This window comes from Callithrix jacchus, chromosome 19 (assembly GCF_049354715.1).
Source record: "Callithrix jacchus isolate 240 chromosome 19, calJac240_pri, whole genome shotgun sequence".
NCBI lineage: Eukaryota > Metazoa > Chordata > Mammalia > Primates > Cebidae > Callithrix > Callithrix jacchus.
In genome coordinates, this window is record NC_133520.1 from 22,544,880 (window position 1) to 22,560,805 (window position 15,926).

The 15,926-nt window shown below is 47.8% G+C and overlaps 1 protein-coding gene and 1 long non-coding RNA gene across 5 annotated transcripts in view; one reads left to right on the plus strand and one right to left on the minus strand.

Moving 5' to 3' along the window:
- The window catches only part of ITPKB (inositol-trisphosphate 3-kinase B), a 104,762-nt gene that overhangs the window by 25,276 nt on the left and 63,560 nt on the right, over nt 1-15,926 (plus strand). The window lies entirely within an intron of this gene.
- On the minus strand, nt 7,443-9,317 carry LOC144580370 (uncharacterized). The gene is made up of 2 exons (XR_013529791.1): nt 8,990-9,317; nt 7,443-8,517 (listed from the first exon to the last, which is right to left on the minus strand). It is a non-coding gene; the product is annotated as an uncharacterized LOC144580370 (long non-coding RNA).

The following is a 15,926-nucleotide window of genomic DNA, read 5'->3' on the forward strand; positions in this document are numbered from 1 at the left end:
AGTCGTTTGCCACTTCCCTCCCCAATAAAGTGTTCTCTCCAAACCTGGCTTCCACTCTGTTTCTGAACTGTTTCTCCCCATGGTGTGTAGGGAACCAGGGCAAGCGTGGGAGTGGAAGGAAGGGGACAAAGGTGGCAACTCAAAGGAAGGCAGAATGAGTATCCATCTGGGAACGGCGGCAGGGGCATTCTAGACAGGTGAAGAGGCTGAACAGCCAGCTGGCTCCAGAGTCTCCTTGCCTCTGGTGTCTTAGCAGAGCATGAGTGTATGCTTGTCTGTATATGTGTTTGTGTGCATGCATGTGTGTATGCATGTGTGTATGTGGGCATGTATGTAAGTGTGCAGTGTATGCTTATGTGAATGCATGCATGTATGTATGTATAGATGTGGGTGTAGATATGTGTGGGTGTGCACACGCATGCATCCACGGGAGGAGTGCGGTGGAAGTTGTGTGCAGCTGCGAGAGCGTTACTGACCATCCTGTGGTTTGCTGATAGCTGCCTAATCTGGGTTGTGTGTTTCCTCCCTCCCCAGCAGACACTCCAGAGTGCTCCGTGATGCACCAGGACGCTAGTATTTTCACACCTGCAACCTGTATTGTTCTGTTCTCTCTCGGAGGGCAACACTGCCCTTCTGGATGCTTAAGCAGGACACACAGGACCAGATAGTATAAGAGCCTGTATGCTCAGGGCCAGAACAGACAGAGGGGTCTGAGCAAGGTTGTGGGCCGGCCAGGAGTGCAGGGCCAGGGCAATACCTGCTCACTTCCTCCCAGCCAAGTGCTCCCTTCACAGTGGCCAACTTCCCTTCAACACCTTGTTTTCCTGGCTATAAAATGGGCATGTTGCTTACAGCTGTGGAGAAAGTGTTTGCAAGTGCCTAGGCTCTGGGAATTTCTTGGAGTAAATGAGGCTCTTTGTGGGTGGTACACACAGCCTCGGCTTTCTGCACCTTCTTTGTCAGTTGTCCATTTAGTGGGGGTAGCTGTGAACACTCGCTTACCATTCACGTATCCTAGGATCAGGACTGTGCCTGCAGGGACCACGAAGCCGGGGGAGCCAGATGGCTATGGACCTCATGAGGGCCTGCCAGTTCCCAGGAAGGGGGTTTGGGCTGCCAGGATGTGGGGCAACAGCAGGACTTGGAGAGAGGGTTGCCTCGCAGTGACCCCTGCCCATCTCTAGTGCAGTGGGAAGGTGGCTGAAACCCTGCCCTCACCCCGTGCTCTGAGGTCTCCGGAAGACACAGGTGCTATATATAAAACTAAGACTATTATCTCACTCTTGCTAAGTTTCCACCCTCGTGGCTTACTGTACACCACCGGGGAGAACATTTCCTGAAGCCCTTCTCCTGGAGCTCTGGGGCCAGGCAGAGGGACGCCTTCTGAGAGAGAGGAAACCTTCCCCTCTGAGAGGCCCTTTGCAGAACTTGCTAGAGAAGTGGGAGGAGAATAAAGATGTCCAGGAAAATGCCCGACCTCACCCTAGTAAGCTTCCCACTAGCTGAGCTGGAGACCAACGTGGTACCAGCCTACAGGAAAGTCCCTCATCTTCCCTCTGCTGCCTTTTAACACGGAGTCTTTGAGTCAGGGATGGACGTGGTGGTGAGGGATGCTAAGTATGGGCAGACACCCTAGTGGGTTCTGGTCAAACTCCAGAGGAGATGGGGATGGGGAACACTCCTGAGGAACTTCTGTTCGGCACTGGTCATCGCCATGACTGATGAGGGGAGGTCCAGGTTGGGAGGTTTCCATGTACGTGTTGGTTCCTTGCAATTTCCTGGACAATTTTTCCAAACAGCCCAGGATTGACATTTTGGGTAGGACAATTCCCATTGTTTGGGACTGTCCAACACACTGAAGGTCACCGAGCATCTGGCACTATTTGCCATTGTGCAACTCTCTCTCTCTCAAACACCCTCTAGGGCTGGAGGCAGGTACTGCATCTGGTTAGGAACCACTGCAAGAAATTATTTACCTTGGCAACATCTCAAGAGGATATCGAGCTGCAGTCAAAGGATTTTGGGGAGGTGGAGTAGGAAGGAGGTAGAGGATGTTAGGCCGAGAAATGTCCTGTCAGCTTGGACAGGGTGTTGGCCCAATTTTTTTAAGTGATAAAGTTTCTTTTCTTTTGTTTCTTTTTTTTTTTGAGATGGAGTCTTGCTCTGTCATCCAGGCTGGAGTGCAGTGGCACAATCTTAGCTCACTGAAGCCTCTACCTCCCGGGTTCAAGCAATTCTCCTGTCTCAGCCTCCCGAGTAGCTGGGACTATAGGTGCCCGCCACCACGCCTGGCTAATTTTTGTTTTTAGTTGAGATAGGGTTTCACCACATTGGTCAGGCTGGTCTTGAACTCTTGACCTCAGGTGATTCGCCCACTTCAGCTTCCCAAAGTGCTGGGATTACAATCGTGAGATCACAGGCGCCCGGCCTAAAGTTTCATTTTTTTGTCCTATTTATAAGCACCCAATTAACTGAGCACTCTCAGTTAATTGGAGAATCTTTTGCATTGTTTGGTTTTGTTCTTATTCTTAATAAGAATGTCTTAATAAGATGTCTCTTAATAAGCAGTCTTACCTGTGGGTGGGGCCGGCTTCTTGAATGCATGCTCAGAAGGGCCCCGCCTTTGAGGTTGAATGTGTGGCTGTCGCTTCCTTGAAATTTGTAATTACTCTTTGAGTTGGTGTTTTGTAAGTGAAGTCCAGTGGGACAATGAAGTATGAATTCCCTGGGCTCCAGCCCCACCTGGCTTCCTTTTCCCCACCTCTGGCAACTGCTGACTCTCCTGATCCCATCAGGAGCCTGGGTGAAGGTTCAGGAAGGGATAGGGCTGGCGTCACTGGTGTCCCAAGGTAAGGTGTGGTGGCCATCCCCACCCCAGGCTGGTAGGACCAAAAAGTGGGCAACTCCATGAGAATCCAGCTCATTCCAGATCCAAATACCAAGCATGTCCCAGCACGAAGCGTGCAATCGCTTTGGGTCTGACCAGGCAGGTGTATGGGAAGAGGAGGCCTCTCTGTTCCTGGCCTGGCACCTGGTAGATGAACGTAGTAGACACTGAGTGGCCAGAGTCAAGGGGCAGGATCCCTGGGTCCTGTGAGGCTCTGCACTCATTAAATAGCAAGTAAGAAATGCTGTATCAAGTTGAGAGAAACCCTGTAGAAGAAAGGAAGGAAACAGTTTATTTTAGTACCTTTTATGGCACTTTTTGAACAAGGCCGCTGTAGTTTTACTCTGCACTGGGCCCTGAAACTTAGGTAGCTGGCCCTACTTGCTTACTTCATTGCTACCTGCAGTTTCTGTTTAGTTTCGGTCTCCCATTTTTAAAAATAAATAATAAGTTAAAAGGGCTCACCATAAATACAAGTGCTTCCATTTGTCTTCACCCTTCTGTTCTGATGAGCATGATCACCAGCCCATCACCAGCCACCCCACCCCAGGCTTCTTTTTCAGTGCTGCCTGGTAGCCTGGCACCCTTTGGAGGAGTCTGTCAATTGGGAGAGGAGACAGAGGCAGGGAAGACACATTTATCTGTTGGTGGGATGTGGCTGAATTTTGTGGCTGGTAGGTCACGAATCTTCCCGCTGGGGAGTGATTTCTTCCCTGGCAGTTCTGGGCTAGTGCTGGGCCTGGGCATGATGCTGTAAAGATACTAGACAAGAGCCGGGCGCAGTGGCTCACGCCTGTAATCCCAGCACTTTGGAAGGCTGAGGCGGGTAGATTACGAGGTCAAGAGATCGAGACCATCCTGGCCAACATGGTGAAACCCCCTCTCTACTAAATATAAAAAAAATTAGCCGGGCATGGTGGCACATGCCTGTAATCCCAGCTACTTGGGAGGCTGAGACAGGAGAATCGTTTGAACCCAGGAGGCGGAGGTTGCGGTGAGCTGAGAATGCGCCATTGCACTCCAGCCTGGGTAACAAGAACGAAACTCTGTCTCAAAAAAAAAAAAAAGATACTAGACAAGGAACCATCAGGTAGGGTTCTAAGCAATGAGGCTCTGCTCTCATCAGTAAGCTTTATTAAGGGACTGTGTGCAAGTGGGGAGATAGTGCTGCATTAAGCAAGTTAGGCACCGTCCTTGGGCAGGAGTGTTGTGCCATAAGACATGGCCCAAGGGAGAAAGATAGTGAGGAAACCTCATGGCAGGTCAGGTGGGCCTGTAGACAGGGACGGGTGAAGGCTAGGCCCTGCCCACTGCTGCTTCTTGTCGTTAGTCCCTAGTCATGGAAATACCACGTCTTCTGCTTTATCTAGGAAGTTCTTGTTGGGGGGAAGTTGGATGTCAGGAGCCACTGTGCCTACCTCTACCCTAGTCCTCTCCACAGCCCGCTGCACAGTTTCCAGGTGTCACAGGACCACAGTGACACCCTCCCCACCCATACCTTTTAAATGTTAGCCACTTCTTGTCTGTTACTATAAAATGCACAACAGATATTCCTAGACCTATTAGAGACCTGGAGAGGCCAGACACTGGACATCCTCCTACCACTGGGCCAGACCCACCCACAGCAGCCCAGACAGGCAGCCCAGGCACAGAGGCCATCTCTGTTTTTGGATGTCTCTAGCCTGGTGCCTCTCCGGGAGGTGGAACAGCCAGAAAGAAGGCACGGAACATACTCATGTTAAGAAGTCACTCGTCATTTATCTAAAATCCAAACTTAACTGGGCATCCTGTACTTTTTCTGGCAGCCCTAACCCAGAGGGCAGTTTTGTCACAGGCTTTGTGAAGTGGGTGAATCCAGAAAGGAGACAGCTGGTGGCCCAGAGGCCTCTGGAGGTCCCTTACTAAGGGGCCAGATGTCTGGGGCTCTGCCGCCCACTGCTGCCACCTGCTTGCTGTACCATCTGGCATTGTTCTGAAGCCTGGGTATAGCTCTTATTCAGTGGAGATGGAGATAACAGTGTCTTCTTCCACCTCCCTTAGGCTCTCCCCCAGGATGGAATACAGTGAGGGTCCGGGCAGAATCCTGGCCCCGGGCTGCATGGCCTGCCAGGCCTCCATCAGAAAGCTACTCAGTCTCCCTGCCTCTTTAGTTAAGATGCTGTCAGCTGGAAGTATCAGAAAACCGCAACCCAGTAGGGTTGAACAATAAAGAATACACATTATTTCATCTTAATACGTCCCAGCATAGGCAGTTCTAGCACTGGCTAATTCATAGCACAGCAGAGTTACAGAAAGACCTCTGTCCTCTGCCCTGTCCCACAACGTGTTGATTCATCTTTCCTCGTGGTTGCTTGATGGGTGCTGCAGGTCCTCGTGTCCTGTGTGGACATGATAACATCCTGTGGAGGAACAAGAGGGGATGCTCTTCATGGTGTCTGAGGCCGAGACATCTTTCTCAGAAGGCTCCAAGCAGACATCCCCTATGTCTCATTAACCAGAATGTGTCACATACTCATGCCTCAGTCAGCCTCTGGCATGGGAGTGAGTGGCTTATAACAATTAGTATTGACTCTGGGAGTAGCTCCAAGGAGCATTCATTTTGGTGGGTCTCTTGTGGCAAGACAACTCCCAAATGAAATTAGGTTCCCTGAACTGTTGCCTACCTCATTCTACCAAGGGTTTGAGGCAGGTTTGATTTATTTTTTCTTTGTTCTTTTTGGTTTTTAACAAAAACTTAAACATTACAGAGAAAGAAGCTAATGATAACCACAACTAAATGAACGATTTCACTCATTCTAAGTATTTGCAATCCTCGTAAATCCAATTTGGTCTTTGACCAATTGCCTAATTTTATTTTACGTAATTTCCATCTGGTTGTACAAGTTTTATCTTTTATCATTTTAACGTCATTTCATATTTTCATTTTCATACATTGATGTAGGTCACCTGCTTGCCATTTGAAATGAATAATCGCAGCTAACTTTTATCAAGTCTGCATCATGTGCCAGGCACCTTTCCAAGTGTCTTACATTGACCATTTCATTTAATCCTCCTGGCGATCCATTTTCAGATGAGGAACCTGAGGCACAGAGTATCCAGTAATGAACTGTGTGGTCTGATTCCTGAGTGTGAACTTTCGGCCACTGCATCATTTACATCATCTTCTACCTTTGGGTGGGTAGTTTCCATTTTTTGTTTTAGTTATTGCCATATGTGGCCATGAGCATTTTTGTTAAAATGACCTCGTTCCTTCTCCCTTTAGTGACTTCCTTGCAAAGTGTTCCCCTCGGTGGTATTGGTGGGTCAATGTCTAATACCAAGAATGATGTATAGCCTATTTCATCTTCCACACTACTCTCTGGAAAGACTGAGCCAATTACGGGGTCATCTGCAAAGGAAAGTGCTGCAGTTTCCCTATGACCATTGGGTTTTGTTTGTTGATTGATATTGTCTTACTGTCCCTTAAAGTTGTGATTTGTCATTGTTTAGTTCTCAAGAGGGACTCTACATGTTTCCTTGTGATGATGGCGTTTTATTACTCATGTGTAAACTCTATTTATCCCCATTGAGCCACCACTGACTGAACATGTTGACGGCATTTTTATATAGTAAGCTATCAGTTACTTCGTGTACAAATATTTTTTCATTCCATGTTTTTTTCTTAAAATTGTACTTTACTTTGCAATGCTGTTTTATTCTGAATTATTCTAATAGGTCCCTTTTTTCCCCTTGTGAAATTGTTCTCAATTGCCCTGACCTGGAAATAGGGCACATATGGTTCTGGAAGGTGATGGGTTTTAATACTTTTTCTTATGCAACCACCCTTAGTGATGAGTCCTTAGAGGACTGAACTAAGCCTCATTCCGTGGACTGTGCTTTTTGGAAACCCCTTTTTGAGCCCCCAGGAAGCAATCTGGCTGAGAGCTGATGCCTGGATGCTAGCCAGATGGCTGCTGGCCATATCCGGCTACCCCAGTCCCCTGGCCATCTGTACACCTTGGCAACAGAGTGGCAACCGACACACCCAGGCCCAGAAAGCCAGACAGACTGGCGGCTGGAAACTTCATGGAATCCTTGTAATTAGAAGTGGAAAAGACCTGTTAGCTTGAGTGGTATCCTCCTCCTCCCACAGGCCCCAACCAGCTTTAGAAGGTGACATATAATTTGCCCTCTCACCTGGAGAACTCAATTGAGTTTTCTGGGCCTTATCTGTGAAATCCAAGAGCGGGACCACATCAGGGGTTGTTAACCCCTTTTGGATTTTGGAAAGTGGTAGAAACCCACACACTCTCTTCACAGAGAAAGGCACATTTCACAAGCCATTGTGCCCTTTTGGGTCATTGATAACAAGAAGCCTGTCTAGAGCGTAGCCCACAGTCTTCAGGTTTAGAACCCAAAGACTTGTTGATCTCTGATGTCCCTCTCAGCTCAGAAAACCCACATTCTAGAAAGTTTTCTGTCAAGGACCCTAGGTATGGAAATGGGTAAAAGGGAGTCTCTTGTACTTAACTTGGAGGAAACTACTGTCCAGCCCAGTGAGTTTCACTGTCAGACATTTTTATTTATTGTTTTACCATTTATTATTTTCAAAGATTGAGTTCAACTTTGTGGGACCATGTACTTTCCTATCATCTTAATCTTTTTAAATGTTGTACTGTCTTTGACTGAAACAATTGAACTCTTCCAGGCATGGGCTTCAAGTGGCTTCGATCTTCACCTCACAGGAAGGGGGATCACCTTTCTGGCAATTCCCAGCAGATATTAGCCTCTGGCTGCTGACCCTCAGCCTCCTCTCCAAGCCCTTTAACAGCTTGGAACAAGAGGCAGCAAACTGGTTGGGCTGGTGTTCATGTGAACAGATGGGTGCTTGGGAGTTGGAAGATGCAGGGGAATCCCTTCTGATGGCTCTACAAGTGCTCTCCCAGCACTCTGGGCTTGCGTGGTTAAGAGGCTTTGCTTCAGTTCCCAGGGCCTTAAGAGTTTCTAATTCCTCAAATGACCTGCTTGACAGGGAGTCCTAAGGAATGATTCTGGCCTCAAAGATTTGTCCTCAGAGGTCAGGAGAAAACGTGCGATGTAAGCTGATATAGCTGGAGCGGGGATACCTGCAACCTCCAACTGTGGAGGCTGCCTAGTCTCCTGGAATGGGGTGGAGGCAGTCACAGATACAAGTCTGCTTGGTGAGAAGTTGAAGGTATTCAGGCTTGTATGTGCCCACAGGCACTTCTGCATATTTGGATTTGACCCAGGAAGCTTGGGGAAGGAGGGAGAAAATCAGAAGCTTTGACATCAGTTTTTTGTTTTGCTTTGTTTTGAGAAGGAGTTTCGCTCTTGCTGCCCAGGCTGGAGTGCAATGGAGCGATCTCAGCTGACTGCACCCTCTGCTCCTGGGTTCAAGCAATTCTCCTGTCTCAGCCTCTTGAGTAGCTGGGATTACAGGCATGAGCCACCACGCCTGGCTAATTTTGTATTTTTAGCAGAGATGGGTTTCTCCATGTTGGTCACCTCAGGTGATCTGCCTGGCTCGGCCTCTCAAAGTGCTGCGATTATAGGCGTGAACTACTGTGCCCGGCCAACATCAGTTTTTTGTTTCTGCAATCTCCTCTCTTCCTTTGGCCATCAGAATGTTTCTGGAAAATGTGAGATGAGGGATAAAGGAATTAGCGCCTAAATATTTTACAAAATATTAGGATGATTTTGCTGTGTGGGAGAGTGGCCTGAATGTGGGGCGTCTTTGAATAACTGACCTTTAACTTTTCTTAGGTCCTTCTGGTTTTATCCCAGTTACTGATTCTGTTATTATCTCCTACCTATTCTGGAACTCATCTCTGAACATTTAATACATTTGGCCAAGCAAGAGCAATCTTCGATTCTTTTAAAAAGTACAAGCTTTTACCAGTACTTCTTTCAAATTCTAAATTTTATGAGGAGGTTGTTCCACTGTGCAAAGGAGCCTCTGACTTTAAGAAACGTCATTCCAGCTCAAGATATCAAATGAAGTTGAGACTGTGTGAAGTCACAGGTTTTCCCATATCATCCGCAGAGATAAAAAGCCTCTCAGTTTTAGACTGGGCACAGCATTGTTGAACATCCATTACTTACTGTTTAAGTAGCCAATGATCTCTGAAAAAAGCTTGGCTGTAAAGTTGCCAGAATGATGTGCTGGTTTGTTTCAAGCCTCTGTAAACTGTCTTTCCCGGTGTCATTTTTATCTCCATTGCTTTTGTCACATCTTTTTGCTCATTTCCCCAGAGTGGAAAAATGTTGCATTCCCCAGAATGACAATTTTCATTGCTGCCCACTCAATTCGGTTTTTCGTAAATGCCAAGGAAATAAACTAGCTGGGTTCTTCTCCATTCTCACACATCTTCATTAGCACAGACAAGAAGTTTTTTTTACAGGAAATTCTCATGTTGACCAGTTATGATGCCTGTTGGAGTGTGGATAGCCTTGGTTATATTAACGTTTTTAAAGATAAGTAGTGTTGGCTGGGCTGGGTGGCTCACACCTATAATCCCAGCACTTTGGGAGGGCGAGGCAGGTGGATCACCAGGTCAGGAGATTGAGACCAACCTGGCCAACAAGGTGAAACCCTGTCTCTATTAAAAATACAAAAATTAGCCAGGCATGGTGGCAATCGCCTGTAATCCCAGTTAGGAGGCTGAGGCAGGAGAATCACTTGAACCCTGGAAGTGGAGGTTTCAGTGAGCTGAGATCGTGCCACTGCCCTCCATCCTGGGCGACAGAGCGAGACTCCATCCAAAAAAAAAGTAGTGTTATTACTTTCTTGGTCATGCATAATTACATCGGAGATCTAATTATTGAGCGTTAACAACGCTTTGTAATTGGAATTTTATGGCATGCTAAACATTTTTCTGAAGTGCTTGTTCTATTAATGCTTATACTCTTTATTAGTTTCGTAGTCACCTTTTTTTCATACTGTAAAGGTAAACGGAATTCAGCTTAAGATTGAATCATCAAACATTTTCAGTGGTCTAAACAAATAGTATTTAGAATCTGACCTCTCAGTGTTTAAGATCTAGGAAAACACGAGCCTTGGGCGGGTGGGTTTCGGGCAGAACCGATACCTTCTGCAGGCTGTCCGTGGAGTTCCAAACAGTGTCATCCAGAGAACTTAAGATTTTTTTTTTTTAATTGGCCCTTGAACAGAATTAAGTAATTGTTGTTACTCTTGTGGGTGAGCAGGACGGGGTAAGGAAGACAGGATTTGGGAGTATGCTGACCTACAAGTTTAGCCCTACAAAAAGTATACCCATTTTACAAACAAGGAAACCCGGACTTAAACACGTCCATTCTCCCAAGCTCAGAGCTGGCGGCCAGCAGCGCTGAGATTCTTTCCGTAAGCCGCAGCAGCAGCGCCTCGTCTTTACCGCTTCTGGGGGCGCAAGCCAGGCTTGAGAGACAGCAGTCGAGCCCCAATACTGCCTGGGCCGCAGAGCCGCAGGCACGGCGAAACCGGCGCGGGCGGCCACCTCCCCGTCACGTGACCGGCGCAGCCGCAGAGCCTGCTGGGAGGCGACGCCCCTTCCCCGGCTGCGGGCTTCCGCGCGTGGGCGGCGGGCTGGAGGCCTGCTAGAGGAGGTGGGGGCTGGGCTGGGGCAAGGGGAGAAACCGCGGCGAGGAAAAGCCCCCCTGTAGAGCAGGCGCTGCTCCACTGCACTGCCCGAAATCCCCGCGCGGCGGCCCCGCCTCGGCCGGCGAGCGTCGGGCTGTGGGAACTGGGCCTGGGCTGAGGGCGGAGGGACTGCGGCGCAGTCGGTTCACTGTAAACAAGTCCGGCGAGAAATGGAGGCAGGCCTGGGCCCCCGGTTCTCTGGTGCAGGCCCTCACACCCAGGGTGCTGGCACTCGGTCTTTCTCCTGCATAGGGGATAGGACTGTGTGTGCAATCGGATTTTTCTGGTAATATTATGCAGGTTTTTTTTCCTTCACCCACTCAGACATTCCCCATTTTTCCTTATAATCACTTTCTCTTGCTTCAGCATACACAACCCTTAGCAGGCGAAGTAGAACCTCGAGTTCTTGTCAGAGCTCAGTGTTTAAGCTGCTGAAACGCAGGGTATATTTGATTGAGATATTTTACTGTTATGAAAATAAACCACCTCCTGCAGTTACACCAGCTCAGATTTTTCCTCGATAGAGTTAGTGTGGATTATCTATTGGAGGAAAAAATGTTTAATTAGAAAAGAATAAAATTCTAACTCCTGGCTCCTTGAGGTTGGAGGGAGCTTAGGCAAGTAAAAGGTAAGCACAAAAAATGCCAGGGGCCCAAGAAGCCACTATTGGAATGCAGTATCTGTTTGCTCCTGGTTTCGCACACTGCCGCAGGTTTCCCTGTCGGGTCCTGGGCAGACAGAACAGGAAGGCATCCTCCCAGTGGGGCTTCGTTACCATCTGCCCAGTAAAGAGACTACTAGTAGTTGTATTTCCTGCATTTCTTGGAGCTGAATGATTGGATTAATTGAGATGATTGAATTAAATCTAGTGGTCCCTTATTGTGCGAGCGTAGTCAACTTTGGTCATCTCTCTCAAGGCCTGGTGCCAGTTGTTGCCTGGCTTTATAACCAGTTAGCCACAGTGAGGCCATCAGAAGCGTATAGGCAGCCCTGCAGAAGGGAATCCTTTTTCCCTTGAAAAAGGGGTAACCATGAAATAGGAGTAACCATGAAGTTGAACTTTCTCTTGGAATCATTTCCATGCTCAACATAGACCTAGTGGAATGTTCTTGTCCCTTTCTCTTCCCTGGCATTTTCTCTGGTCTTAGACAAGCATTTCCTGCCTTTTCTGATCCCCTCTTTGTGTGTGCTTGGGACTTAGGGGAGGAAGGAGGAGGAGGGAGTTTTCTGTTATGGGAGCCCTGGGTGAGCAGGAAATGGCCATTCAGGTACCGATTATACTGCAGAATTAGGGAGTGCTGATGCTGATGAAGAGTTAGTTAGAAAGATTCAGTCATCATGACATCTGCAGTCACAACTGGGCAGTTAGTGAGTGCCCTTAAAGTGTGTGTGCTCTTTTTAGGAGCAGTCAGCAGCAGAATTTGGGAAGACTGTCCCACCCCTCCTACTCCCTGTGGTGCTTACGGTTTACCCTGTGTGTCTCCATGGATCTGTGGAGTTTAAGAGATTAATTCCTTGGAGAAAATGGGTAAATGGAAGATTTTTTTGTATGTGTGTGTGACGGAGTTTCGCTCTTGTTACCCAGACTGGAGTGCAATGGCACGAACTCGGCTCACCGCAACCTCCGCCCCCTGGGTTCAAGCAATTCTCTTGCCTCAGCCTCCCGAGTAGCTGGGACTACAGGCGCGTACCACCATGCCTAGCTAATTTTTGTATTTTTAGTAGAGACGGGTTTTCACCTTGTTGACCAGGATGGTCTTGATCTCTTGACCTCGTGATCCACCCACCTCTGCCTCACAAAGTGCTAGGATGATAGGCGTGAGCCACCGCGCCCGGCCAATCGAAGTTTTTAAGTAGGACTGTTGTTAGCAAGATGTTAGCACACTTAGAGCTTGCAATAATTCTGTTGGGGTGTCACTTTCTATTCTGCTGAAATGATACTTCTTCCAAAAGCAAGGAGTTCTGGGCTTATATAGCAGGGAGCCTCACTGCGACTCACACAGATCCTTTGCTGGCTTCTGGTCATAGTGCCAAAAGCATTCCTGGAGATGTGTTAGCATGAAGCCTCAGTGTCATTGGGTAGCTGGGACATTGTGAGAAGTCTTGTCGGTATCTGTAGAAACAGTTTCAGACTGACTGCTTGATGGTCTCTCATTGAAGGCACCATGTGCTCCATGTAGTGCTCTATGTAATCTAACATCCAGAGTGAACGCAAAAGCTTCGAATAGTGACAAACCCAGATCCAGAAAAAGACACAGACCTTGACTAGGTGGTGAATTTCTTCTGAGCTTCCCAGCATCTCATTTTGTATTCTCTTCCTCTCTTGCTTGAATTTTGTTTGGGCCCCCAGTCCCTTCTCATTCCAATAAGAGTAGAGGGGCTCAGAAGGTGGTGCTCTGCAGGCAGGCAGTGTAGCCTATGGGAAGAAGAAGCAGGCTGTGGAGTCAGAGGCTGAATTTCAATCCTATCCTGGCCAGTCATGAATATCGTTTTAGGCAAGATAGTTATTTTCTGTGAAGACACCTTCAGCATTGGGTTTATGTGGGAACTGAGCGATGTGGGTGAAGTGCCTTGCATATATGGTAAATTGTATTAATAGCTATGAAGGTTAATACTCAGTGTCAACTCGATTGGATTGAAGGTTGCAAAGTATTGATCCTGGGTGTGTCTGTGAGGGTGTTGCCAAAGGAGATTAACATTTGAGTCAGTGGGCTGGGAAAGGCAGACCCACCCTCAATCTGGGTGGGCACCATCTAATCAGCTGCCAGCAGGATTAGAAAATAAAGCAGGTAGAAAAACATGAAAAGACTAGACTTGCCTAGCCTCCCAGCCTACACATCTGTCTCCCGTGCTGGATGCTTCCTGCCCTTGAACATCAGATTCCAAGTTCTTCAGTTTGGGGACTTGGACCAGCTCTCTTTGCTCCTCAGCTTGCAGACGGCCTATTGTGGGACCTTGTGATTGTGTGAGGTAATACTTAATAAACTCCCCTTTATATACATATATATGTATATCTTATTAGTTCTGTCCCTCTATAGAACCTCAACTAATACAATAGCTTAGTGTTTGTTTTTCTTTTTTTTTAAATTAATGAAGCTCTGCTCTACTGGATGCTGTGGAGAATATACCACAAAGGACTATTCTCAAAAAACTGACAGTAAAGAAGATACCGACTAATGTTCATTGAATGCTTAATATGCTCCAGGCATTGTTCTAAGTGCTTTGAATATTTTGGTTTATTTAATCCTCCTAATAACCCTGTGAGTTAAGTGCTATTAATAAATCTATTTTGCAGGTGAGGAAACAGACCCAGGGGTGTTAAATGACTTCTCAGTTGTCTGAGAAAATTCTACTATGTGAACACAGTACGCGCGCCTGCCTGGCTGCACGGTCTGGGCTCTTAACTGCTGTAATCTACACTGCTGTAGTATAGGCTAATGCACTGGGGAATCTGACAGTGTCATCAGCAGCTGCTTGGCATGCAGAGACCCCCCAGAGATCATCCTCCAGATGTGCATCTGGAGCAGTCTCTGTCCTGCCCATGCACCTTTGCTTTCTCTATAGCATTTCTGCTGTGACCAGGAGGCATTGCCTTCAGCCTTCCTACAGAACAGATGGCCCACTGAGTTCTTTCCTTCTGGTGGATACTTTTCCCAGTTGGCCTGATAGGACCTTATTATCAGCATATTAGAAAGCCAGGACTGCTTTCTTACGAGAGGTAGTGGGGCTGAGAGGAGGCCAGAGGGCCATGGAGAGTTCAAAGAACCCAGGAAAACTTAAGGCATTGTTCCTTGCCTGTCAGCTCTTCCCTGGGTCCTTCCCAGCAGTTATTAGTTTCCAGATGAGACTGGCTTTCTAGCTCTTTCTTGCACTGCTTAGCCCAGCCCTCTTAATTTTAAGCAAATAGGTGCAGCAGGTTGGAGAGGGTAGCAGCTTGAGATATAAGCAGAGTAGCAGAGCTGACTCTATCTGGAGACCATCAGCAGATCTGTGAGTATGCAGGACGGGATGAGAGGCCAGATCCAGAGCCGAGCTCTAGCCCAGTGGCCTGGAGCAGGGAGGGCTGCCTCATCTGGGATGCTGCTTTCCATAACCTGCTGCAGATCGTGCCTGTCTTCTTCCTAGTGTGACTTCTGCCAATAGCTACCAAACTTTGAGGTTGGCATCTGGAGGAAAGAATCTTCCATTTTTCTCCAGCCTCTGATGACTTAGTAATGGCCCATTCATATATAAGTGAACAATACCTGTCACCCTGGCCTCTGTCTTTTCAGAGATGGTTTAGTTGGTTTAGTCTGGGGAGAGGCAAAATGAAATGTGAAGGCACACACTTTCCAGTCTTAGGATTCTGACGGGTTGGTCCTCCTCTAATTGGCTCAGTGCCTCCATACTCTGATTTAAGAGAGGTTTCTCATCATTCAAGCAGTCGGCATCCCTAGCCCTGCCCTTCTGGCTTCTAAGGTCAGCTCCGCTCAGTCCAAAAATGAGCTGTCACAGCTGCTTTAGGGATCTTAAGGAATCTGTGACCTTTCTCATCTTTAACATGAACAGAAATTTCCTGAATATCCACTGTCTACCAGGCACTGGGCTAGGTGCTGTGGAAACAAAAGATAAACCAAACAGAGCTGCCGCCCTTAATGTGTTGTCCAATTTGAGTGATTCTCCTTGGTCCCTTGACAGTTACACTGGTGACATTTAGGGGACAGAAAACAAGATTTGAGCCGGTTGGGCAGACAAATTCAAAGCTGCACTTCAGCCTACAGTGTTGTTTTGCCTCGGGGCAGTGTCCTTCCATCTGTCTGGAGAGTGCAGTGCATGGGACCCTGCCTCTCAGTCGAGTGGCTCCCAGTCCGTGGGCAGCCAGTTGTGGCTGTAACCAGAGCTGCCCCAAGAGGGTTTGGCTCTTCTTGGGGACCCCTTATCACCCAGCTGTGCGGGCACATCTGCCAGGGTAGGCCACATAACTGTGGCATTCCTAGGGCAGCTCTTATGTGGAGGGTTCTAGGTTGGTGCAGAGGACCCTGGAGAATTGTCTCTTTCACTAATTCCACCTTGGGCAGGTCTCCAGTGTCTTCACCACTAATTACCTCCCCTCTCTAGCTCCCAGTCATGGTGAGGACTTCTGTGCTCATTAGAGTGCTTGGGACTGCATAAAGCCTCGTTCACCTGTCAGGCATGTTTGATTTCAGCTTATTCCTCAGATGAAATGGCCACCCATTGTTTGCACAGTTGGAGAATCAAGCACAAAGAAATTGCCCCACCTGACCTCCAGACACCCATCTCTCCAGGAATGATGAGAAGGGGAACTAGGTGCCTTCCTTGCTGATGCCAAAGCTGTTTCTGCATCACAGTGCTCTTTTGTCTAAAAGGGGGAAATTCTATTTCTCATGTGTGCAGCACTGTGTT